The sequence below is a fragment of the Eurosta solidaginis genome, unplaced genomic scaffold (genome assembly GCF_040869045.1).
Source record: "Eurosta solidaginis isolate ZX-2024a unplaced genomic scaffold, ASM4086904v1 ctg00001059.1, whole genome shotgun sequence".
In the NCBI taxonomy this organism is placed as follows: domain Eukaryota; kingdom Metazoa; phylum Arthropoda; class Insecta; order Diptera; family Tephritidae; genus Eurosta; species Eurosta solidaginis.
This window is the reverse complement of record NW_027136903.1, coordinates 481,626-507,411: the sequence shown is the minus strand read 5'-3', so window position 1 is coordinate 507,411 and position 25,786 is coordinate 481,626.

Below are 25,786 nucleotides of genomic sequence, written 5' to 3'. Positions count from 1 at the left end.
TACCTCAAAGTTTACTCTAGTTATCGTGTTTAGGGACGGGCGGACAGGCGGACGGACATGGCTAAATGAATTTCTTTTTTCACCCAGATCATTTTGATATATAGAAGTCTATATCTATCTCGATTAGTTTATGCCGTTACGGATTACCGTTATGCGAACAAAGTTAATATACTCTGTGAGCTCTGCTCAGCTGTGTACAAAAACAGTGTAAACAAGTAAGGAAGTCTAAGTTCGTGTGAAACCGAACATTACATACCCAGCTGTACACTTAAAATGCTGTTGTTGTTTGTTTTGTGTGCTTAATAGTGGTACAAGGCTGCGTAATAATACATATACATATGGTTCTATTCTGAACTAATTTTTCTTCGAGTTATGGCTCCCGAAACATAGAAAATTGCTTAATCATAAAAGGGGGGTGCCTCGCTAATTTTTTTAAATTTGAAGTTTTTCCTATTTATTGTTATAAATCCACTTGGGAAATAAAATACCATTGCTATAAAGTTCTTTTTTGCAAATATATAGCTTATTTTATTCATCCGCGAACCTTTTAAAAATCTCTTACATAAAAGTGGGCGTGGTCCTTAATCGATTTTGTTAATTTTTCTTAAAAGCACTCCTTATAGTAAAGCCAGCCTCTTTGCCGAATTTTGTTACGATAGGTTTAACAATTTTTGATTTATGATTAATAATATTTGTTAAATTGATTCTATCACAAGTGGGCGGTGCCAGGTGTATTATTTACTAAATAATCAGGTTTTTTGTGTTTTCCAAAACGTTATATATATAAAAATTGGGCAGGTTATCTTCCGATTTCGCTCATTTTCAATACCAATCTATTCTGGGGCCAAATATGCTCGTGTACCAAATTTGGTGAAGATATCTCAATATTTACTCAATTTATCGTGTTAACGGACAGGTGAACGGACGGACGGACGGACATGGCTCAATAAAAATTTTTTTCAATACTGATTATTTTGATATATGGAAGTCTATATCTATCTCGGATCCTTTAAACCTGTACAACCAACCGTTATCCAATCAAAGTTATAATACCCTATGTACAAGTACAGCTGGGTATAAAAAAACCAGAATTTGACAACAGAAGAAAGACAGCACAAAGCAAGTTGCCCAGCATAAGCAACTCGGTGCCTGTCCGCTTTCGTCGTCAGCCCCTATTATTCAAGTAAGGAGTTTCAGCAACAAAAATTATTGTGTCTAAACAGCGACTAAGTGAAAACGGCAATGGCGCAACGGTGTTGCAAATTTGGCATTCAAGCTTCATTTGTCAACGTGTTGGTAGTTTATTGGAATTGTTTTCGTTTTCCAAACAAAGGGAAATACATGAACACAAATTTTTAGCGTGGGCTTTGACCCGTACTGCTTTATCGACTTTGAGTCAGTAATGTGACACGAGAAACCCTTTTGACTCCAACTGAACAGCGTGTCAGCTTCAGACAGATTTTGGATGTATTCATTTTGACCTGATGAAACCCAAGATAAAGCGATACACCCTAACGTGGAAGGGATTAAACGAAGGATACAAAAAAAATATGGGATTGTTCGGAAACCTTCACAACATAAGCTTCAAGCCACAGTAATAACACACGCGTAAAGCTTGTAAGATAAATTTAAAAAATGTTCCTTTTGAACTTTACGCAAAGAATTTAATCCACCCAAAATGTTTCACGCACTTAATCTTACTTGCTTATAAGAAAAATAAATATAAGGCGCGATAATCTCCGAAGAGATATAAGGCCGAGCTTCTCTTCGAATTTGCGTCGTGCTCCTCTTGATTTTCCCTAAAAATTGATCGGACGGGACCTACATGTTTTATGTCGACACCGAACGGCATCTGCAAGGCAGATGGGTTTTCACTGAGAGCTTTTACTTACTTAATTGGCGCTTAACCGTTTAAATGATTATGGCCGTCCAACAAGGCGCGCCAGTCGCTCCTTCTCTCTGCCAACCGGCACAAATTGGGAGTTCAAATCGTTTTCCATCTGGTCCTTCCAACGGAGTGGGGCCGCCCTCTACCTCTGCTTCCATAGGCGGGTTCCGATAGAAACACTTTCTTGGCCGGAGCGTCATCTTCCATTCGCAAACCATGGCCTAGCCAGCGCAGCCGTTGCGTTTCAATTCGCTGGACTATGTTAATGTCTGCGTATAGCTCGTACAACTCATCGTTAAATCTTCTTCGGTACTCTCCATCGCCAACGCATAGAGGTCCATAAATCTTTCTAAGAACTTTTCTCTTGAACACTCCCAGAGCCGCTTCATCTGATGTTGTCATGGTCCATGCTTCTGAACCATACAGCAGTGACTTGTAGAGTATGATTTTCGTTTGCCGGGAGAGGACTTTACTTTTCAGTTGCCTACCTAGTCCAAAGTAGCATATATTGGCAAGAGTGTTTAGGCCGATGATATCAATGTCATACGCATATGCCAGTAATTTCACGCTTTTATAGAATATTGTTCCAGAGCGGTTAAGCTCTGCAGCTAGTATAATTTTCTCCAGCATCAAGTTAAAGAAATCGCACGATAGGGGGTCACCCTGCCTGAAACCTCGTTTAGTTTCGAACGGCTTGATGGTGTTGCTCAATTCGTCGTCAAAATGTCATTTTGCACAGCCGTATACGTTTTGCGGGTAAACCAAATTCAGACATAGCGGCATATAGGCAGCTCCTTTTCGTGCTGTCGAATGCGGCTTTAAAATCGACGAAGAGGTGATGTGTGTCGATTCTCTTTTCACGGGTTTTTCCAAGATTTGACGCATTGTGAAAATCTGGTCGATGGTAGATTTACCAGGCCTGAAGCCGCACTGATAAGGTCCAATCAGCCGATTCACGGTGAGCTTTACTCTTTTGCACAATACACTTAACAGGACCTTATATGCTATATTAAGAAGGCTGATTCCGCGATAGTTGTTGCAGTTTGTATTATCCCCCTTCTTGTGGACTGGGCAATGAGCACTTAGATTCCAATCGTGGGGCATGCACTCGTCCGCACATATTTTTCAAAGAAGCTGATGCATGCGCCTTACCAACTCCTCGCCGCCGTATTTGAATAGCTCCGCAGGCAATCCATCAGCGCCCGCGGACTTGTTGTTTTTCAATCTGGTTATTGCTATTCTAACTTCGTCATAATCGGGATTGCGGGATCGGGTGCGTCATCACTTCGGTAAGTGTGGAATGGAATCGTTCTATTTGCCCGTTTATAGAACTTTTGTATGGAGCAGTTTTAAATATTTCGATACCGTATTCGTTTTCTAACATAAAAGTTATAGGGCTGCGTTTAGGGATTTTCCGTTGTCCATAACGATATTTTCTGGGATTCCGAATGTTGTCAAGAGACTTCTTAAGGGGGCCTTTATGTCTTCCGTTGCTCTGGAGCGCACGATTTTTGCTTGTGCGTATTTGGAAAATTTATCAATGGCTACTTTTTTGTTAGTATGGTATAGGTCTATATGAACTATATGACCTGGGTAATTAGGAATGGGAGTTGGTTTCAGGATAGGATTTACTGGATGTCTCTCATACTTATTTTCTTAGCAAATTTTGCACTGTTTTATAATTCTTTTTATTTTGGCGTTCATTTGTGGGAAGTAACATCTTTCTAAGAGTTGGGCTTTATTTTCGGTGGGATTGCGATGAGCTCTATTATGCTCGTTGATGATTTCCGTTTCCTGTTCTGATTCATTTGTAACATCTCTAATGAATTTTCGGGTATAACGTACTTTGTACTTGCTAAAATGAATTTGGTAAATTGTTTGTATTTTCCCTAAAATGTTGTCTTCGGTTTTTATGCAATTTGTTACTGTAGGGTTGAGATATCTTTTCAACAATGTGTTAAGAGTTTCTTCTGTAGGGTCTCTTTCAATAATAATATGTCTATGGTAAGTGGGAAAAGGTAATTTAAATTGGTATGAAGAGGTTTCGCCAGTAGAAATAAAAATTTGATTTTTAAATGCATTGATAGGTGCGTCTGTATACGGTATTAAATTTTGGGCTGAACTTTCGTCACTGTGTTGGGTTGCAGACAAAGAATTTATTTGTTGTGGTGGTCGAGAAAGTGCGTCTGCGACAATATTGGTACTGCCAGGTTTGTATTTTATCTCATAGTTGTATTCTTCCAATATTGATTTCCATCTTTTTAGTATACTGTTAGTATTTCTGTTACTGAGTGAGTATGTCAAAGGTTGATGGTCTGTAAAAATTTTTATTGTGTTTGAACTATACAAGTAATTTCTAAAGGTTTTTAAAGCCCATATTATGGCTAAAAGTTCCTTTTCGTTAGTTGCGTAATTTTCCTCGGTCCTCGTCAATGTTCTGGAGATGAACATTGTGGGTTTACCACCTTGCTCTAGGACTGCTCCTTTGGCGTGGTTTGATGCGTCGGTTGTCAAGTGAAATTCTTTTTCGAAGTCGGGGTATTGTAACATAACGTCAGAGGATGCTAGTGAATTTTTTAATTTATTAAACGCTTCCATTGCGTTATTGTCGAGAGAAATTTTTATTTTAGCTGAAAGATTTTTGGACATACGTCCCTCCTCGCCTCTCAAAAGTACCGTTAGGGGCTTGGCGAGTTTTGCGTAGTCTTTAATGAAACTTCGGTAATAACCGGAAAGTCCTAGAAAGGATCGAAATTCTTTTATAGTTTGAGGCGGTGGAAAGTCTAGAATTGCTTTCACTTTTGCTGGGTTTGTTTTTATGCCATTTTTGGAGACAACAAATCCCAAAAACTCAACCTCTTCTTTGAGAAATTCACATTTATCAAGTTGGATTTTCATATTAGCATCTTGTAGGGTCCTGAAAATTGTTTCCACGTTTTTCAAATGAGAGTCTTCGTCTTTTCCGAAAATTATGATATCGTCTATGTAGACAAAGCATATTTTTCCGATGTCGTCTCTAAGAATATCATCTAATGCTCGTTGGAATATGGAAGGCGCATTTTTAAGGCCGAAAGGTAGTCTGGTAAATTCGTATTTACCATTATTGACTGAAAAAGCTGTTTTTGCGATATCGGATTCAACTAAAGGGATCTAATGAAAGCCACTTTTCAAGTCGAGAACTGTAAAGAATTTGTTCTTTCCGAGTTGTGAAAGAACTACATTGGTGTCTGGGATTGGGTAGCGGTCGGGTATTGTGATTGAATTTAATTTGCGGTAGTCTATTACCATCCTGTATTTCTTTATGCCAGATGCGTCAGCTTTCTTTGGCACTATCCAGATGGGAGAATCGTATGGGGATCAGAGGGTCTAATTATTCCGTCCTCAAGCAATTTTGATATTTGCTTTTCTACCTCGTCCTTAAGGGACATTGGGTATGGGTAGTATCTGGAATATACCGGATCTTGGTTAGTAGTTCTTATTTCGGCTTTTACCGCGGTGGTGTACGTTAATTTTTCATCCGGGTCAGAAAAAAGTTGTGGGTATGAGTAGCATAAATTTCGGAGTTTTCCCGTTTGTTCATCCGTAAGATGGTCTGTTCTTATTTCGATATTGTTTACTGATTTTGATTTTTGTTATTTAATGGCTATTTTCCTATTGTTTTTTATTAGCATGTGATTTTTTGAAGTAAAAATTACGGCTTCTAATTGTTTTAGGCTGTCGTTACCGAGAATACCGTGAAATGATTTAAGTGTGGGTAATATAAAAAATTAAAGGTTCTCGTCTTTTAAACCGAAAAGGTTAATAAAGGTATGGTGGGTTATCTTAACGTTTCCTCCTACTGAGGTTGCATAAAAAATTTCCTCGTTGGGAATACGGGTTGAATGTAGTTTTTATTTGAACCCGTGTCAATTAAGAAATTTAGAACTTTCCCGCTACTGTCCTTGCATTGGAAATATGGTAGCGTGGAATTCGTTAGCCTAAAAAATGAATGTCGGAGAATTCGTATGAGTTTTCTTGAGGGAGGCTGTCAATGGTGTTGTTATCGTGTGCAGTGTATTGGTTGTAGTAATCCTGGAATGTCTGTTCATCTGGTTCGTCAGGTTGCTGTCCTAAGTCCGTTTCTGTTGTTTCTATGTTATTTACCCTATTTTGTTTGAAAGGTTGCCGCATTTGATTGGAAGGAGGTGTGGGCCGTTTTCCGGCAAGGAAGTTATTGTTCGGTCTATTCATGTAGTTCACGTTCTTTGTCCTGAGAGATTCGTCTATGTCCATTGGGACTGGGGGTTTTGGTTGGGTGGGTCTTGGTGGAGGATTGTTAAACTGGTTGGGTCTAGGGGATTGTTGCAGAGCGTAGTTGGGAGTTTGAATGTTCGGATTCTTTGGGTATTGTTGGTATTGGGGGAATTGTTGGTATTGAGGAAATTGTTGGTATTGGGGAAATTGTTGGGGAGCTCGGGTAAAGGTAGGAATTGCTTGAGGTAGATGGGCAAGGTGCGGGTAGAATGGCTGATTAGGGTTCTTTCTTGGTGGAAGTGCGGGCCGTTGCTGATATGGTGTCTCGAAAATCGGTGATGGTAATGTGGGCCGTTTAGGCAAGCCGTATTGTTGGCTGTTGGCATGTGCTGCCCTGAAATTGTGATTCTATAACTTGATGCACAAATGCAATGCTTCAGGCAGATCAGCCGGCTCTTTCATGCCGAGAAGTCTCGATAGATCGCCTGATAGTCCTCTGACAAAGGTGTCTAGCGCCTTGTCACGGTATGTGTGTGTGAGGACACGCATGCACTCTTCGCTGATTTCCATGCAGGATATTTTATTTAATATTAGTGAGAGGTGTGAATAAACCTCACCATAAAATTCTTGCATAGATTTCCGACCTTGTATTAAGCAGGTCATTTGATATTCGAGTGTGCTAAGATCTACGGTCATGTTGTTGTTGTAGCGATAAGGTTGCTCCTCGAAGGCTTTGGGGAGGGTTGTCGATGTGATGGTCCTTTGCCGGATATAGATCCGGTACGCTCCGGTAACACAGCACCATTAAGGTGCTATCCCGACCATCTCGGGAACGATTTATGTGACCACATTAAACCTTCAAGCCATCCCTCCCTCCCCACCCCCAAGTTCCATGAGGAGCTTGGGGTCACCCGAGGCTCGTCTGTTAATGAAACAGGATTCGCCGCGGTTAAGTGAGGTTGACTATTGGGTTTGGAGAAGATATATATTGCGCTGGCAACCTGAAGGGTTGCGCTACACAGCCCCTTGAATCTGGTATTTTAGTCGCCTCTTACAACAGAAATACCTACCGCGGATATATTCTGACCCCCCGACCCGCTGAGGAAAAAATACGGTCATATTGTACACGTATCACTTAACCTATGTGAAGTTAATACCACGATTCAGCTGTACAAATATAGAAACGAAAAATGAAGCACAATTAAATTTTCCTTTGAAAAATAATAGAATATACGAACTAATTTCATTTTGCTAGAATAAACATAGAAACCTTGAATTTGCTATTTCGGTAGAATAAAAGCTATTTATTTGTTTAACTGATTCAGAATTTGTATTACGCTTGACGCATTAACCATAAAAAATAAAAAATTAAATAATGATAATTAGTGCTTGGTGCGATTTATCTCCATGAATATTTAGGCCGAACGTCTCTTCAAATTTGCGTCTTGCTCCATTTTGATTTTCCCTACAAATTGGCAGATGGGACATTTATGTTTTACACCTTCTTTGCCCACCCTGGCGTTAAAGTCGCCAAGCACGACTTTTATATTATGGCGTGGGCAGCGCTCGTATGTCCCTTCTAATTGTTCATAAAAACCGTCTTTCACCTCCTCATCGTCTTTCTACTCTGTCGGTGCATGGGCGCAGATGAATGATATATTAAAAAACTTTGCTTTAATTCGGATAGCGGCGAGACGTTCCTCCACAGGCGTCAACGCCAGTACTTGGCGACAAAGTCTCCCACCGCGAATCCAACACCGAAACTGCGCTTATTTGTATGGCCACTCTAATAGATGTCACACTTCTTTATCTTCCTTCTACCTTCCTTCGTCCAACGCATTTCGTGATTGCGGTGATGTCAGATTTTGCTTTGATGAGAACATCAACCAGCCGGGCACCTGCGCCAATCCCATTCAGGGAGCGGACGTTCCAGTTGCATGCCCCCAATTCATTGTCCTTCAAACGTTTGCCATGGTCGTCATCAATAGGAGCGTTTCTTTTTATCCGAGGCTTGTTGGTTCTTTACATTGGAGTGTGGTTTGACGTGGCGGGTTCCAAGCCCAGCGCACAACCCGCTCAGCGGAGGTGAAAATATTAATGGCACGTTTATATAGCTAGCCGCTTGATCCAAGACAGACGCCCGCTTGCAGCCGCACCTCGTTGTGGACAGATGCTGCTGATGAAAGATCCCCTGGGTATCCTTAAACCGATTATATCAGAGTGGTCAAGCCAGGTTGTCGCCTTCTCACATTAGCTCACCACTAAACGGCTACCCAGAGGATACTTGGCCGCAGGCGACCGGAAGAAGTGAGCTGCTTGAACCGCATGCAAAAGAATCGCTCTGGCCTTTCTCAGGTGAATGGCGATCAGAAGCTTTCCCCACTTTCGTAGACTTTTACACACGGCTCCACCCACGCACTTTATCATTACTTGTTAATGTATTGTCCCAGTTTTTTCATATCTCGAAAATTTCGATATGGAAAGACAGATTGAAGACTGGGTATAAGAAGTAAGCGTGATTTCAAACTGTTTCCGCCTCTTTTTTTTCATAAACAGTTATTGTTGTAAAAACAATACTCTAATCAAATATTGTGAGAATTCGTGGATAATTTATTAATAATTTGGGAAAGATTTAAAAAACGTCGCATCAGGACGGACAAGGTGACAGGTTTCGCTATTCTCCTTTGTAAATATCTTCAGAGCCTTTTCTCACGGAAGAGTGATTCGAACCCGCACTCCTCCGAAGTCTGAACCGTAACAAGCACATTCAGTAAAGGCTATGTCTTTTTTATTATGCAACGTGTCCCAATTGACTTCCTTGCATAGTTTATTCTTTGCACAGTACACACTTTGTATGTTAGCTTTGGCTCAAGGCTTTTTTTGTTGTTGGTGGTTAAAAGGACTAGTTTCTTTGTTATATTTATAGGAATACAATGAGCTTTTTTTTATTATTTTATTATTATTAGGCCTCGATGTACTGCAACCTTTATTTAGATCTATTATTTGTGCTTGACCTCTCAACCTTCTACTGTATGTGGAGGCTTTTAATGCATTTAGGCACTCCATCAATCTCTTAGGTTCATATCGCGAAGGAAATAAGAGACACGCTACCTAGGCGGGAGTGTCTCTGCCTTAACAGAGCTATGTATACGCAGAACCGGCGTTTCATCCTCCAGCTCACAGAAGTGACAGATGTTTTTGTCGGATAAATTTAACTTACTTAGGTGATATCGTAGACTACAGTGTGTCGTAAAGTACGCAGAGTTCATAAGTAATCTCCGCTTAGATTAATGAGTGGGCTAATACTCTCGTTGCTGGGGGCATAAACGAATTGGTCTGTCTTTGCCCTGGTCATTCAATCCAGTGTTGTCTGAACTGTTTGGCTTCCCAGTTACTTATGGCTTTCCTAGTATGTGTCTCTGTGAGCCCACAAAAGACATAGAATTTACCAAAATTGTTTATTGATATTATTTAGGCGAGGATTTACCTCATTGATTTTCAATGTATATGAATAAGAGAGATTTACTAAAAAAGTGGAGGTGCCACACCCATTTTCAAACATTTTCTAACTTTCGAACTTTGCTCCATTATATCAATTTCGTTTGACTGTATATCGTAGCTGAATTCTTTGTTACCAGCAAGCTAGAAAAAACTAGGGGGACTCATGTAACCGTATAAATGCCTTATAAAGTGTGTAAACGTATAAATTTATCTAGTTTACGTACGAGCTGTCAAATTTTGTATGAAAAATCATTTACACAATTTGTATAAATTTACTCGCACATTTCATTGTGTAAACGCGGTAAACTCAAAGGAATGCAACCTTGCAGACATTACAGACGGCATTTTCATCAAAAATCTCCAACATCAGCAAGTAAAGGCGTTTTAGTTTTGATTTTTCCCTTAATCTTGGTATTTTTTAATTTGTATAATAATCAAAAAAATTTTTTTGGAAATAATACAGCTGAAAAACAATCAAGTTTATCAAGAGTATTACTAGGTGCGTTCATATAACCGCGTGTGTAAATGGATATAATTTTACACCTTATAAGTTTATATGCTATAATGAGTCCCCCTATTGTGTAAATGATTTTTCATACAAAATTTGACAGCTCGTGCGTAAACTGGATAAATTTATACGTTTACACACTTTATAAGGCATTTATACGGTTACATGAGTCCCCCTAATTTGTATAAATTTACGCGCACATTTCATTGTGTAAACGCGATAAACTCAAAGGAATGCAACCTTGCAGACATTACAGCAGGCATTTTCATCAGAAATCTCCAACATCAGCAAGTAAAGGAGTTTTAGTTTTGATTTTTCACTTAATCTTGGCATTTTTTAATTTGTATAACAATCAAAAAAATTTTGTTTGGCAATAATACAGCTGATAAACAATCAAGTTTATCAAGAGTATTACTAGGTGCGTTCATATAACCGCGTGTGTAAATGGATATAATTTTACACCTTATAAGTTTATATGCTATCATGAGTCCCCCTATTGTGTAAATGATTTTTCATACAAAATTTGACAGCTCGTGCGTAAACTAGATAAATTTATACGTTTACACACTTTTTAAGGCATTTATACGGTTACATGAGTCCCCCTAATTTGTATAAATTTACGCGCACATTTCATTGTGTAAACGCGATAAACTCAAAGGAATGCAACCTTGCAGACATTACAGCAGGCATTTTCATCAGAAATCTCCAACATCAGCAAGTAAAGGAGTTTTAGTTTTGATTTTTCACTTAATCTTGGCATTTTTTAATTTGTATAAGAATCAAAAAAATTTTGTTTGGCAATAATACAGCTGATAAACAATCAAGTTTATCAAGAGTATTACTAGGTGCGTTCATATAACAGCGTGTGTAAATGGATATAATTTTACACCTTATAAGTTTATATGCTTTCATGAGTCCCCCTACTGTGAAGTGCGCGTGCCCCCCAAACACAGTGTAAAAAGTAAGTAAGTAAGTAAGCTGTTTGGCCAATTTTAGTGTATTCACAAAAGATGTTTTGTTTTAAAAAATTGTCCAATTATAGATTAAACCCTTCGTTGGTCACCCTGTGTAGGTGAAAACATAACTGTCAAATGAATCTGTCTGGTAAGTAGCTATCCTCCAGATAAGATCTAACTTAGCTGGAGATGGTAAAAAGGCCCTTAGTGACTACCTCCAAACTAGTGCTAATCGGATGCATATTGGGAGAGTAGGTAGCCACACTTGTATCAACAATGCTGATTAATTTTAAAAGTTTAATTAATAAAAGTTTGCGACTATTTCAGAACCACCTAAGACTGAACCAATTAGGAACGCTTTAAAAATGTATACAATGAACTTGCCTTTTGAATGCGTCTTTAACTAATTCAGTGGCAGGTGGTTTTGAAATAGTCGCAGACTTTGATTAATTTATTTAAATATATATACCTAGCTCGGACCTAAGCGCTATTGGTACAAGTGTGAATACTAAATGTTCCGCTCTTAATTTTCTGCTGGGTACTCATTTTTATTCTAAAGCTTATTGCTTTTTTTTGATTCAATAGCACACAATTTTTAGTTTGGTTTTCTTAAAGTGCTATGAAAAGGCAATTATAAGCTTCAAAAATAAATTATTTACCTTTAAGAGACACGTTTTGTTTAATTTATCTCATTCGTAATCTTTTTTGCATATGTGACCTGGAATCATGAAACGACCCTATTGTGCGAAAATACCGTTGTTCACTTTTTGAGTGATTCTTATAGGAAATTTAACGCTCTTTTCAATGGAGCAAACCGAAATTTTTTATCTTTCTTAGGTTTTTCACAAATCGCATTTAAAGCCAAATCGGACCACAAATACGATTTTTTGTGAAATATTGCGATCCATGCGCCACCTAGGGCCGTAGAGAGGAAATCCGGGCCCGGGACTAAACAATTTACAGGCGCCCTATAACAAATTCAATAATACATTTGATTAATTTGAATTAAGGACATCTCATGCATGAATAATTATTGATAGATTACATCAAAAAAGTCTTTGCCACATCAACTAATTGATTTTTGGCCTAAGATCTGAAAATAAAATCAACACAGAATATTTACTATTTATACTGTTTTATTGTAACGTAGAAATAAAATTCTCTTTTAACAGCCACATATTGTTTTAAATAATCTTTTCTAGTTATTTGGTAACATTTTAGTACATTTCTGATAAATATAATGATGATAATAAATTTTAATTATTCAATATAGAACGTTCGGATATCAAAGAGTGGCTTTTCTTGCCTTTTTTCGCTTCAAAATTTTTTATAATAATATCCAAATTTAACTGTGTTGCCAAAACAGATTCAACACAAAGCGTGGCAAACAGGGCTGGATTCGCAACAACAAAACACAGCAAGCAGCTACACTTATGTACAAGTCAACGAAACACATTCCACAAATATAACCAGCAGCTCGAAGTGAAGAGATATCTCACGCACACACATGTAGTCATCAGCCGAAGTAGTTACTCACACATACACATGTATAAACTACAAATATATATGTATATAGCTGGTAACCAAGCCTGACTTACAACAGTTCGCGATATTACTAGACCTTAGGAGAGATGTGTGAACGAGAAAACCGAGAGTATAAAAGCAGCGCAACCTGAGGAATCAGCAATCTGTTTGATTTAAAAATTTAAAATTCGTTATTCATTTATATGTCATCCATCATTAATCCTTCACTCATTCATCATTGTAGTTGAAATTTCCGCTTGAAGGCTTCTGCTCTCTGTTCCAAAACTAACCGAAATTTTTCAAAATAAAACAACCAGTGTACATTTTTAGATAATTCTTTTTTATTATTCAATATACTCCCCCTTCACTTCGATACACTTCTTTATACGCTCATACAATTTGTCAAATGAGTCGGAAATGTCCTTTTTAAGAACCTTGCCTAGTTCGTCGGTCGTCGCATTTTGAATGCGGTAAATTGAGTTTTATTTATTTGAGTAAAATTTATTTTCAGTTCTGGGCCTGTATTACGTGTTACGATTCGTGATCGAAACTCATTTTTTAAATCACAATAGCTCTTGAAATGTGGATCGGATTAATGGCATATTTGAACTAGCGACAAATAGTACTTGTTAGATCCATTCCTTATTATAATTTTTAAAAAAAGTTTGACAGTTGCATACAATTTTGCTTGAGTGAAAATGGTTTTCAGTCACTGATCGTAATACGTAATACGGGCCCTGATTATATTTTTCTTTCACTCTCTAGAATTTTATGTTGGTAAGAAAATTTTTGAAGACTTTTTACATTTTTCTAGGGCCCCCGATTTAGGCAACTCGCTATTCTGCCTACTTGTTAATCCAGCCCCGGTGGCAAGTCCTGAAACTCGCTCTTGAGATGAACACGATCTATGAAAGTTTTTCGTTCTTGCAAGGACGCTGAAAGAACGTTCCGCACTAGCAACAATGGTAGATATAGTGCTAAAGATACATAAAGCAACACAAATGTTGGGGAAAATTGTATACAGATTTTGAACATAGATGGCATTTAGCACTTCCAATGGCGACAGACCTTTATCAAAATTTGCTTCGTAAATGTATTTCAAGTGAATTATTTCGCATTCTGAGCTTTAAGAAACGTCCGACTTGTATTTTTCGACAAATTTTGCTGCGCTCGCCCGAACCGTAGTTTCATCTATGTCGTCAAATTGCCACCAAAAGGAAAACGTCTCGTTCAAATTTTTCAGTAATGCCGTGGTTACCGAATCAACGATCACCAAGAATGTATTGGATCATCCGTAATCATCTCATTTCCATTATCTTCAAAACGTCTTTTGGGTGTTCTCCTCCGAATGTCTGGAAACTTTGGCGAGATGTTTAATTGAATAGCAACGGTTTTGCATTCGTTTCAAATTGTTTCCCATTGGTTCCTGATCAACTTCAAATCAGCAGATAAGGCATCTAGATGTCGGACCTTTTCATCTATGGTGGCGTCTCTAGCTTCGAGTACAACGTTTCTTTCATTAATGGTAGTCAGTATTTTGAACCAAATTGAGTACAGCAAAATACATTCGAACTTGTTGATGTACTTGAGAATGTCGGTAACATCTTAATGTGCTTGTGCAGTCAAATCTAGCTTAGGTAATGCGAACGTCACTGCCCGCGCCCTACATCCTATTATACAATCAGCGTGGACAGGCTCCACAATTCCTGGTGAATGGAAAGAAGGGGTTATAATCACTATCCCAAAAAACGCGATCTTAGCCAATGCAAAAACTGGCGCAGCATTACATTGCTTAACACAATCCATAACATTCTAGCATTCATCATACTTGCAAGAATAACGCCCACGCTCAACGCACAATTGCGTAAAGAACAGAACGGCTTTAGACCAAATCGATATTGCCTGGACCACATCACTACCTTACGAATAATCATAGAATAGTCTAATGAATGGAGATCGTCACTATAACTTCTCTTCGCTGACTTTCAACGTGCGTTTGACACAATCTTCCGTGACGCGATATGGAGTGCGCTGCAACACTGTGGCGTCCCAGAGAAAGTCATCGACATGATTAAGGCCCTTTACAAATATGCAATGATCAGCGTACGCTTCAAAGGAAAAAACAGCAACAAATTTAGCATAAACAAAGGCGTACGACAAGGGTGCGTCTTATCACCGCTGCTTTTCATAGTAGTGCTGCATGATATCTTGAAGTGCACAAACGCAGAAGCCGCGGATGAGTTACAATGGAGGCTGAATCAGAAACTAAGCGATTTGGACTACGCTGATGATATAGTTTTTACTACTCACACACTAGCTGCTGTTGCCGAAAAGCTAGAAATCAACGTTCGCGCAGTCGGTTTGAAAATTAACTACGCAAAAACTAAGCTAATGAGACTGCAAACAACGAACACATCTCCTCTCCAACTTGTATCAAAAGGCAGCACTACCGTCATTGAGGATGTAAAAGAGTTCTGCTACCTTGGTAGCCAAATTACTAAAGATGGCGGTGCAAAATCGAATGTATCTGCTGTGATCTGTAGGGCACAACTGCATTCCATAAGTTAAGCCGAGTATGGCGCTCTCGCATACTGTCGATGAAAACAAAATTGAGGATTTTTAACACCAGCGTGAAATCAGTTATATAGATCCGAAACCTGGCTTGTCTCTGACCGTATTAGCCGACGACTGCAATCGTTTATAAACAAGTACCTGCAAATAGTCTGCCGTATCTTTTGGCCAAGAACAATCAGTAACGCCGATACTGTCACTCACAAACAACCCCTCAATCAACACTGAAAGTAAAAAACGTAAGTGGGGTTGGATCGGTCACACTCTCAGCAGAGAAGATGACAACGTTGCCAAAATGGCCTTCCAATGGAACCCACAAGTAAGCCGGCGCAGGGGACGTCCTCGACGAACTTGAGTGCGTACGATTTTCAATGAGAGCTCTTCCACCGCCACCTGGAATGAAATAAGACGTTAAGCGACTGATAGAAATCGTTAGAGAGCGTTTGTCTCCGCCCTATGCTCCGGCTAGGAGCGATAAGTTGTGCTACTGGATGGCTATGGTATTAGTTTTAACTTTTGCGATTGTCAACTAGATGTTCAATTTTATCAAGGAATATAATAATAATAATGCGTTTAGTGCTTGTGTTAATCTTGGAACATAGTTTGCGAATGGTCTGATTGCCTTAATTCTAGCCGACCACCTAGTGTCTGAAAGACTGTGAAGAGAGCTCGGTACACTTTTTTTTTTTTTTTTTGAGGATGTCGTTGTGGACTACTGCTGAAAATAGTAAAACATTTTTGTACAACTCCGACGAAAGTAATTGCAGTCGTACAACACTCTGCAGCATCAATACCACATAAATTGAAACTGTGGGTTGCACAAGGCGAATAATCAGCATTCGAGCTTTTGTTGAGAATATGACGTTCTGCTCCGTTGTAAGCTCATTTCATGTTGGCGCCGTTATCATACCCTTGTGCACAACGATCTTTTAATGGGATTTCATGTTTACCTAGAGTATAGCAAATTAAATCTGCGATTTCCTGACCAGTTTGTTGGTTACAATCCACGAAAGCCAAAAACCGTTCTTGAATTGTAAAATTTGTTGCTTTCGAAATGAAATGGAGGTAGCGCAAAATGAACGTAGTCTGTTCAACGTGACTAGCATCAGGCGTAGCATCAACGATAATAGCAAAATACTTGGCTTCCTTGCGTTGATCTCATATATCATTAGCTAAATGTGAAAATGTGCTAAGTCACTTTTTTGAAAAATTGTATTTTAATGCAGTTTTAAAACATTCAAAATACATCGATCACAAGACAAAAATTTTTTTATTTTTAATTTTTACGTGCTGTTTGCAATGATGTGTAAATGTGCTAAGTCGTCAACTGTTCAAAAAAAAAATATGCTAAGTCAACCTGTCAGTAATATCAATCTGAATTACTAGTCATTTCTTTGTGGGCGCATTTTATTTATTTATTTATTTAATTCATTCAGTCTAAAAGTACATGCTTTGTTGTTCTTGCTGTATTAACGATAAAGACACTCCCCGAAGGCTTTGGGCCGATGTTGATGGTTCTTTGCCGCATATAGATCCGGTACGTTCCGGTAACAAAGCATTATTAAGGTACTAGTCCGACCATCTCGGGAACGATTTATATGACATTAAACCTTCTAGGCTATCCCGTCCTCCCCACCCCCTAGTTCCATGAGGAACTTGGGGTCGCCAGAGCCTCGTCTGTCAATGAAACAGAATTCGCCACGGGTAGGCGAGGTTGGCAATTGGGTTGGAGAAGCTATATATTGCGCTGGGAACCCCTTGAGAGGGTTGCCTACACAGCCCCTTGAAATTGGATTTACCCAATTGAGACATGCCTTTGGTGTTTGATAAATGCTTTGCACTGACCATAATCTACTTCAATTTTTACATGTCGATAAATACATGCTTTGTAACAGACTAGTTAAAAATAGAAAACAATTCAAGCTTAAACTTATATAAGCTGTTATTAAAATTAAGAACAGTACTGAATCGATTTGCTAGATGTATAGTCCTAGTTATAGGTTCATTCATAGCATAATTTGTTTTATTAGTTATTAAAATAAATAATATATTATGCCGAAGATCATATGGAATGAGCAAATTAGATAAATCAGAGCAATTCATGCTAACGTTTATTACATTATAGGATGGGAGGCCGTCTGGCCAGTGAACCATACGTAACTGTAAAAAATTGTTGAACTCTCTCAATTTTATAGGAGTTATATTCATAGGAAGGATTCCATATTATTGAGCAATATTCAAGAAGACTTCTGACCAAGGATATATGAAGTACCTTCTGGTCTAGTCACTGGGGTTATGTCTATTGAACCCAAACATTGCAACAAAAGAGAGTTTGGAGTTAAAAATTAGACTCAAGTCTTTACTCTCTTGACAACGATTAAGAGATTTAGTATTTAGTTTGTAGATAAAGTATGTGTCAGTTGTTTTTTGGGAATAAGACACAACACAGCATTTGTTTGAATTTAAATATAAATTATTGTCTGCGCACCATCCGGCAAAAGAGTCCAGATCAGAACCGTTAGAAATAGTTTGACAAATTATTATTATTATCTATATATGTATATAAAAAGAAGTGTACATTTTGATTGTCACTCCATAAGTCGAGAACGGATAGAAAGATTGCCATGAAATTTTTAGGAAAGATACAGGAAGGAGAGATGATGGTTAGTTGATTTTGAAATCCCAAATCGGTTTAGCCATTCTTGAGTTATGATTTTTTTTTAGAAAAAATGCAATCTAATATATAAAATTCTTCTGTCACGGTGTTAGAGGCTTAACTCCTCCGAAACGGCCGAACCGATTCTCATGAAATTTTGTGAGCATATTGGGTAGGTCTGAGAATCGGCCAACGTCTACCTCATTTTTCGCTACGTGCCTAGGGTCTTGAGATCAAACCGTGGACCCGGGTACCCCTAGAATGTGTTTATACAATATGGATAGCAAATGAAAGCTGTTGATGAGTGCTATAGTACAGGATAATTTTCGTACTCCTGGGTGATTAGGGTCTCGAGATATAAGCCAAAACGGGGACCCGGGTACCCCTAGAATGTGTTTATACAATATGGATATCAATTGAAAGCTGTTGGTGAGTGCTATAGTACATGATAATTTTCATACAACTGGGCGGCTAGGGTTTCGAGATATAGCCCAAAACGTGGACCCGGGTACCCCTAGAATGTGTTTATACAATATGGATATAAAATGAAAGCTGTTGATGAGTGCTATAGTACAGGATAATTTTCATACAACTGGGAGGCTAGGGTCTCGAGATATAGGCCAAAAAATGGACCCGGATACACCTAGAATGTGTTTTTATATTATGGGTATCAAACTGAATCTGTTGATGTGTGCTATAATACAGAGTAAGTTTTACACCGCTGAGTGACTACGGTCTCGAGATATAGGCCAAAACATGGACCCGGATACCCCTAGAATGTGTGTGTATTATGGATATCAAATGAAAGCTGTTGCAGAGAGCTTTAAAGTAATTTTCATTGTGATATTCGATTTAGTCGCATCAACCTGGCATAACTGATAAATATGCATGGGAAGCCAAAATAAAGACATGAACTAATAATACCCACATACCTATTTACATGTCCTATTCGATTTGACTGAAATTTGGTATATAAATTTGCTTAGGCCCCGGCTTGCATCATGTTCCTCTTGTCCTGCAACTGGAGTTTTACGAATTTAGAAATGTCGACTTAGATTTGCTACCGGATAATTACTGTTTCAAAAATTGCAACTTTAATGCCATTAGCGATAGAATCAATTTGCATGATTGGGATACTATATTTTCTGGGAAAAGTGTAAATGAATGCTTTGATCTTTTCAAAGTTAAAGTCAATGAAATTTGCTCCACTTTAATTTCTCGAGTGAAAAGGAAATGTTACAAAATACCTTGGTATACAAGAAAGTTGAAAAGCCTTAAAAATTTAAGGAATACATTTTTTAAAAGGTATAAATTATCTAAAATGCGTCTTCATAAGGATAAATATTTATTATACTCAAGTAAGTACAAATCTTTGAGTAAGAAACTTCATAAAGAGTATGTTGCTAAATTTGAAAGGGATATTAAGTTAAACCCTAAATCTTTTTGGCGTTACGTTAAGGCTAAAAAGTCGTGTGCAAGTATCCCATGTCAAGTTTCTTATAATGGAAACTCTGCGTTTTCCCTCGGCGAAGCTGTCAACCTCTTTGCTTATTTTTTCGGGGCGAATTTTGAGACTGGGACGTTTCTCACCGAGGAACTAGATACGGAAAATGACACCCCTATTAATTTTGGTCAATTGTCCCTGACTCTTGAAGATGTCATTTGTGGCATCTCGGTGATCAAGTCGTCAGTACAAATGGATGTAGATGGTTTCTGTTCTTTTTTGTTTAAAAATATTGCAGCAGTTGCGTATCCAATCTTATTAATATTTTGATAAGAATTAATAGCCTTTATATTAAATAATATATTTTTAAATTTTTGAGCTGAAGGCCAATTTAAATAAAAACACAACTTTTTGTATTATAGTTGTATAATTTATTCTTGTCGATATTTCGGCTTTATTCTAAAGCCATCTTCGGGATCATATAAAGTCGATCGAACATGTTTATATGATCCCGAAGATGGCTTTAGAATAAAGCCGAAATATCGACAAGAATAAATTATACAACTATAATACAAAAAGTTGTGTTTTTATTTAAATTGGCCTTCAGCTCAAAAATTTAAAAATATACAATCTTATTAATTTTTAATAAATCTCTCAGGAATGGAGACTTCATAAACGCTTGGAAGGTAACGTCTATTACCCCGATATTCAAGAGTGGTAATAAAAGCAATGTTGCCAACTACCGTCATATTTTTAAACTTTCCACTGTCTCGAAATTGTTTGAAATTGTAGTTAAGGATAAAATATTATTCGCAGTAAAGACCTTGATTTCACCTAATCAGCATGGATTCATGCCTGGCAGATCAACTGTAACTAATCTAGCAGTATTTTCTGAATAATGTGTTCCTTCATTTAAAGGAGGGCACAAGTTGATACTATCTATACCGATTTTTCGAAGGCTTTTGAAAAAGTCAACCATTCATTACTAATATCTAAACTTGCTGGCTTGGGCTTCCATTTTAGTATGCTATCTTGGGTGAGATCTTACTTGGCAGATCGTAGCTGTGTTGTTGTGGTAGATGGTATTTGTTCGCGGTCGGTTACTGCCACTTCTGGTGTACCCCAAGGGCGTGTGTTGGGTCCCTTATTATTTGTTATCTTTATTAATGACATACGTCATTGTTTCAGTTATGCTGAATTCCTTTCGTTTGCTGATGACTTGAAAATTTTTGCATCAATCACGACTCAATCTGAGTCCACTACGCTCCAAGCTGATCTTGATAACGTAATGGACTGGTGTAGACGGAATCGTCTGCTTTTAAATATAAGTAAATGTTTTAGTATTATCTTTGATAAAACTCGAAATGTTCTTCCTACTTCTTATCATATTGGGGACTCTACGCTGAGGGTTGTTGATGAAATATCAGATCTTGGTGTAGGCTTTGATGCGAAGTTTCTATTTCACAGTCAGATTAATTATGTCATTGCGAAGTCTTATTCCACACTCGCGTTCATTCGCCGTTTCAGTATGGATTTTAGTGATCCTTATACTTTAAAACTTTTATTTACAACCCTAGTGCGGTCTAAACTAGAATATGCTGTTTTCATTTGGAGGCCGTACCATGCCTGCCATATAGATCGACTTGAGCGTATTCAAAAAATATTTTTGCGATTTGCCCTCCGGTCTTTGCGTTTTCACGACCCTGTTCCAACATACAGTTCTAGGTGTCTTTTAATTAACCTTAAATCTTTAGTGAGTAGAAGATCAATGCTTTTATATGATATCATCAATGGGACGGTTGGCTCGCCTTATCTTTTAGAACGTATACGGTTCAATGTACCATCGCGAACCCTTCGATGTCACGATTTTTTCTGGTTAGATAGATTTAGAACGACTTATGCTTCCAATTCTCCAATTGCTAGGGCAATGAGGGAGTTTAATTTGCTGTATTCTATAGATATTTATTTTTTATTAAATAAATTTAGGTTTAAACTGCTATTGGATGAAATAATTTGAATATTATATATTTATTAGTTAAGATATATTAGTAAATAGTCTGTAAGGAGGTTCTGATTGTCCTAGACTATAATATGAATAAATAAATAAATTATGAAATAAATAAATAAATTATATTAGTATTTACGATGCTTTTTTCCAGGAAGTATACCAGAGAAGGACTGGGACTGGGATTAGGACTAGGACTGGGACTGAGACTGAGACTGAGACTCGGAGTGGGACTGGGACTGAGGCTCGGAATGGGAATGGAACAAAATACATACCACCTTCTGGGACTGGCAATAAGAGATGAAAAAGAAGGAGAAAAGAAAAGAGAGAAAGAGGCTGATAAAAGGATAGAATGAGGCGAAGATGGAGATGAAGCGAAAAAGACGGAGGGAGGAGTGAATAAAAAGATTAGGAAAAAGTGTAGAGGGGTAGGGCAGAGTTAGGCGGAAAAAGCTTATTAAAGAGTATGCAGATAGGCCAAATTTAGGGCAGAACAACGTCTGCCGGGTCTGCTAGTTATTATATATTTAGGAAACATTAGGACAATAAGACCTGACTGCAGTCTTTTTTAGTACAACTTTTATCACATAACTCTTACTCAATAATATTTATGTTAACAAAATCAATTTAATTTAAATTTAAAAATTATAATTTGTCTCGTTATTGGCCGTTAGTGTTTAGAAAAACTGAAATTTTTGGTTGAGCTCAAGGCCGGGTTTTGTTAAATAAAACACTTGGATGTGTATTTTATTTTGTTTTTATTTTTCAATATTTCGACTTCAGTGGAGATTTTGAAGTCTTCAAAGCGTAGCTTAAGATTCCTGAGGATGACTTCAGACTGAAGTCGAAATATTGAAAAATAAAAACAAAATAAAATACACATCCAAGTGTTTTATTTAACAAAACCCGGCCTTGAGCTCAACCAAAAATTTCAGTTTTTATTTAAAAATTATATCAAAACTAAACATCCAGTTAGGAGTGTATAATATTATACTCTTCATGGAAATCATTATACATAAAACATATACAGAAAAGTAAATTAATAAAAGATAATACAATCTAAGATAAGTAAGTAATTAATAGTTTTATAAGTGGCCAATTTAAGCAAATTATGTTGAAAAATATTGATAAATAATTTGTCTATAGTTCCTTTGGTTTATACGGTTCTTTGTGGCAGCCGGTATGGAATTCCAGGTGCGTATAGTATTTACAAAAAAGAGTCTTGTTGAAGCCACAAAGTCGAAATTCGGCACGATTAAATCATTCAAACGACTAGACCTAGGAAAAACAAGCTTTTCATATAGATAAGGGGGCGTTTTTGTGGCAATCAGCTGAACAAGAAAAATACAACTTCCCATTTTCAAATAAGCATGGATTTCACAACCAAGAAGCTTAGTTCTCCAAGCAGAAATATGGTCATACTTACATAGGCCATACACATATCACGTTATGTGGTTGAACACAACATCAATTGTATGAGCGGAACAGGAATCTATTTTATTGCATACCAACTCTGAATAGGTTATTATCGGCAACAATAGTTGAGCTGCAAGTTTTTTACGTATGGCAACTGGCGTAAATATTGACGACTGTCTTAGATTTCGGAGTGTGCAGTATACCCCCCCTACCATGAAATTAACATGATCAACGCAAGTAAGACTGGAGTTAGCAACAAATCCCAGGTTTTTAACCTTGTTAACAATATTAATCACGTTGTTATCAATATGTATGATAGGTAGATTACCAATATTACCAATAACGATATACCTGCGTTGAGGCAGAGACCATCTGTGCTTGGCTCTAAATAGTATTTTTTGTGCAATATACAGTTTTAGTGTTTTATTTCAATCATTAAATGTGAGGAGTGATGGGAAAACATATTGAGTAAAAAGTGTTAGGTCTGGAGAAAAAATTCGTTATGAGTGCGGAAATTGTGCTAAGTCATAAAATAGCTGCTGGGTTGGCATACATGACTTTTATTTAACTTTTTTAAAGCTTCTACACTCAAAAGCATTGCAATTAAGGTATTTTCATTCACAGTTTTGGAAAAAAGAAGGTTATTTCAAAAGTTATTAAGTTTTTTTCGTCTCCTGTAAAATTCGTAAAAGTTGACTTAGCACATTTTCACATTAAGCTAACGATATGTAGTTTCCCTCACGTGTTCTATATAAAATTTCTTTCCACTTTTGAGTTTCAGTGATTAGCTGTTCATTAATAAGTATATCAATTGTAGCCTCTTTTTGAATTAGATTTTGTAAAGATCGCCATTGAATATAACATTTAATGTGATCTTGAGTATTTTCGTGTGCTGGCAGTTTATCGTATAGCTTCTTCCCACCTGCAATTTCGAATATCTGCCAGGACAACAAATTTTAGGTCGATTTAAAGTATTAGTGCTTAACAGACGATATGGTAGGCAATAAAAAGCATTGCTATTATTCCGCATCAACCAGTCACGCTCCACTTTCTCTCCATTTGGCAAGATTCTGTTTAACAACGAGGTAGGAAATGCCTCGTCCTGACGATCACGTGGAAAATACAGGACACTTTTTCGTCGATGAAATATTTCGTTCACTTCTTCAGATCGCAAAAACTCATTATTCACGGTACCGATGTCGAAGTCGTTTAAATAATCTGCACTTTGATACAGAGTTGGTGGTATTGTTGGAATACTTTTTCAAGATGAACCTTCATTAGTGTTGTGGGTTTTAGACCACTTAAAATGAGAACACCACTATTTATTTTTGATTTGAAATTTTATTATAAAATATTTTTATAGTTTAACTCCCGAAAGTATGCTTATGTAAGTGTCCGCACGAAACTTTACGATTTCGGATTCATGTAAACATATATTTTTGTTTGATGTTTTTATTGTCTCCTCACTGTTCGAAGGCCCAGGCAAAAAATCATTAACAATAGTCGAACGGGATGCAGAACCTGAATGGTTTTGTGCCAGCTGTCAAATGAAATATTTATTCTTAAATTTTAAGGAAAAGAACTTTTCTAATTATTTTTCACACTTCACTATAATATTAAAACGAAATGCTTTTGAAATTCGGCTTAAAAATTGCACATGGAAGAACTAAAGACTCCGGAATTAAAAAAAAAATGTCTTAGTACCTCTAAATCGCGGCCCCCTCAGAAACGACAAGCCCGGGGGCTTAAAGGCTTGCCAGTTTTCTATATATCCTAATATGGCCGAAACAGATATCCAATATTTCGAATAGACATCCTTCATATACGTATACAATATTTGGCATAGTGAACCTAGGTATAAAGAAAACGGGTTGGGGGTGGGTTGGTTAGTCGGGCAGCATTGGGAGATACCGGACCCAAATAGCGCTCTAGGCGCCATTTTGATATACTTTCAGTGTTTGGTGAGGGTGGGGTGGGAATTATAGAAGGTAGGGTAGAGATAAAAGGAGAGCTGTAGAAGGATGGATATGGAACTTAAGAGCAGCATAAGATAGTGTTAGGGGCCGAAGTGAGGAAAAAAGGGTTTTTAAAAATGTTAAAGCAACACACACAACAGTTGTGACAGATCAAAATCCGCAGTCTGCTTGTTTCTCCTTTATTGTGAAATTTTGTTGTGTTTTTTGTATCTTTCTTGTTTGGGTTTTTGTGTTTTATTGTTATGTTTTTTGGTATTTCTCTTTTTACACTTGCCTTGTTGTTGATTTTAATGCTATTTTTAAAGTGATGGTGCTTGTTATTTTGATAATGTTTGTGTTTGTTTATTGCTATTTCTGTAGATGTTTTTGCTATTGTCGTTTTTCTTCTTAGCTTGTTGTTTTAATTGTTCGTTCCTATAGCTGTTGGTAATATTTTTCCCACTTTTTGTCTGTTTGAAGCTTTTGTTTTTTAACGATACTCCGATACTCTATTTAAAATATTTTACCATCTTTATGAATTGAGATGTTTTTCTTTGTGACACAATCAATCCAAAACGGCTTAACAGATTTTGCTGATATTTTGAATTCAGATAGCGAATAGCCTGCAAAAGATCTCCTGGCTATATTCTTTCTCGAAAAAGAGGAGGTCCCACGCCTTAGTCATCCGAACTATTTCGAATTGATTTATAAATAATGTCGGCATCACTTCTAACCTGTTTTGGGATTATTTTTGAATTATCTCGGGATCACTTCGGTATTATTAACATTAGTGATTTTGGGATTATATCCGGACTATTTTCAAACCATTTTGGCATCATTGCGGGACTCTCTTCATGGGGTTGATTTCAAAAATACTGTACTATTTCGGAGCCATTTTGGCATCATGGTGTGACTATCCCAGATCTTATGGGCATTGTTTTCGGAAACACTGGAAAGTTTCGAAATCATTCCGGAACCGTTTTTGAATTATCTGCGGATTAATATGGGGTTTATTTCGAATATATTTCGGGATATTTTCACGATTATTCTCGGTATGGTTTCAGGACTATCTTCGGAGCATCTTTATCATCATTAATTGGCGCTTAACCACCCACGCAATTTTAGCTGA